At 48.2% G+C, this 2,076-nt stretch overlaps 1 non-coding gene across 1 annotated transcript; it reads right to left on the bottom strand.

The window, feature by feature from the left end:
- Nucleotides 1-345: 345 nt before the first annotated feature.
- Nucleotides 346-478, bottom strand: LOC116978189. The gene has a single exon (XR_004413415.1). It is a non-coding gene; the product is annotated as a U6atac minor spliceosomal RNA (small nuclear RNA).
- Between the last annotated feature and the right edge of the window lie 1,598 nt (nucleotides 479-2,076).

The following is a 2,076-nucleotide window of genomic DNA, read 5'->3' as shown; positions in this document are numbered from 1 at the left end:
GTAACCTTCTTTTTCTTGAACATAGTTTGAGGCTGAAACAGTTGTTTTTAACCACATCCAGTGTTAGAATATCCTCCAGACCTAACAAATGTTTTTGAGCTCTGAGTAGTCCAATCATTGATTTATTATTGCCTTATCCAGATAATTTTCAAAATGTCTCCGATGATATCTGTAAATGGGAGCATCTTAAGGAAATCAGATGCAAAGTAAACAACATTCTGCATATTTTCCACGATAGACAGGTCACGCCTGTGAATTCCGTACCTGCTCGAGCTACAATTCTGGCCCATTTTCCGAGCTAGTCCCGAAAGCCATTCCTGGCCATAATACTGAGCCCGCCCTGAAAGACAACTATGGACAATTTCTGTGCTTGGAACCTTAGTATTGTGCAGCTTCACATGCCATCCATTTGTGTATTGTAAAGTCACTAGGACCCCTTCCATCCTTATCAAGGGAAAATGCTATTTTCGTACAACACATAAACTAAACACATGTTATCATGATCATTAGTACAAACAAGTGTAATAATTGCCGACTTGTAGATGGTCCCATATTTCCCTGAGCCCGACTTGGGTCTCGGATTTTAAGACCTCTGTCCAACTTTTATGCTGCCACCAACTTCAGTCAACTGCTTACTGTTAATGAAGGCATTTGTTTATTCCCGTCATTTATATCATGAGGGGAACTCTAGCCTTTTCCGGGTATTTTCTACCTTCGTTTGCGAGGATTCCCTTGTATCCATACGCATTTATTCCAGTACGTTCCACAGACATGCTTTTAGAATTTTGAAGTTGGTTACACTGACCACTGGTACTCTCTTTCATAGAGAGAGGATTTTTGGATAGCCATGACCATGTGCTGCAACCAGAGTTTCCCGAAGAGACCTTCGAATATAAAGTTCCTTTTGCTGGAGCATATCCTGCTGGAGCTGTGCTCAACAGCCTTTCTTGGCTTTATGCCTTTGGGTATGCTTTCCAATACCTCCAACCTCAGGGTCAGAACAAAACTGCCCTGGCAGGCTCAACCCCCTTCATGAGGGAGACATTATGCAGCCCATTTACAGGTGCTGCTGCCATTGTCCCCCAAGAGGACCCGTGGATATAAAGCTCCTGTTCCTGGAGCTGATCTTCTCTATACAGCCCTTACCTGAAGCTGCTGCCACGGCCCATGGGGTGACCTCTTGGGTATGAAGCTCCTCCTGGAGCCTGTCGTGATGGAGCATCCTTTTTATCAGGAGCTTCTTCTTACCAGACGTCCACAGACGTCGTTTTTATTGGGAGGTGTATCCTCCTGGCCCGATTCACGGGCTTGCTTTTGAGTGGAAACCTCCACGGGAACCTCCGCTGTCTGGAAGCCACTGACTGCCTTGTTTGCGGTCTAGACCTGGGTCTTCCCACAGCCCAATGCCGGTTTCCCCACGGCTCGACCGGACTGCGCTACTATATCCAGCAGGAAACCTCTGTAAGAAGAGGTTCCTGCAGGAAAAACTCAACCTAGTAAGTATTGAAACTTACCTGCAGGTTTAACTTACCGCTGGCAGGAATGAGTTGCCTGCCAGTCCGGTGCTTCGCCAGTGCGGATGACGGAATGTGACGCATGCGGACTGGCGGGCTTCTTCACGGAATCACTCACGTGACTACGAAGTAAAATGAACCTATTATCTTCTTCCCTCCTTTCCTCCTGCGGTCGGGGCAGTCGAACCATCCGCAGTCAGGGCGATCGAAGCTCCTGCGTTCGGGGCGATCGAAGCTCCCGCGGTAGGGACGGTCGTGATCACCCCGTACACTAGCACTATCTTACACAATAGGGACAACTCACTGAAGCCAATTAACCTACAAAACTGCACGTCTTTGGGATGTTGGAGGAAACCGGAGCACCCGGAGAAAACCCACACGGTCACAGGTAGAACGTGCAAACTCCGTGCGGACAGACAGCACCCATAGTCCGGCACCAACCCAGGTCTCTGGCGCTGTGAGGCAGCAACTATACCGCTGCGAAAACGTGTTGCCCCCCACCCCCGCATTTTCTTACGTTGCATGCAGAAAATGTGAGTGAAATTTCAATCCCATCTGCTTC

Source organism: Amblyraja radiata, chromosome 10 (assembly GCF_010909765.2).
Source record: "Amblyraja radiata isolate CabotCenter1 chromosome 10, sAmbRad1.1.pri, whole genome shotgun sequence".
NCBI classification, from domain to species: Eukaryota; Metazoa; Chordata; class Chondrichthyes; order Rajiformes; family Rajidae; genus Amblyraja; species Amblyraja radiata.
This window is presented reverse-complemented; position numbering and strand designations above follow the sequence as displayed.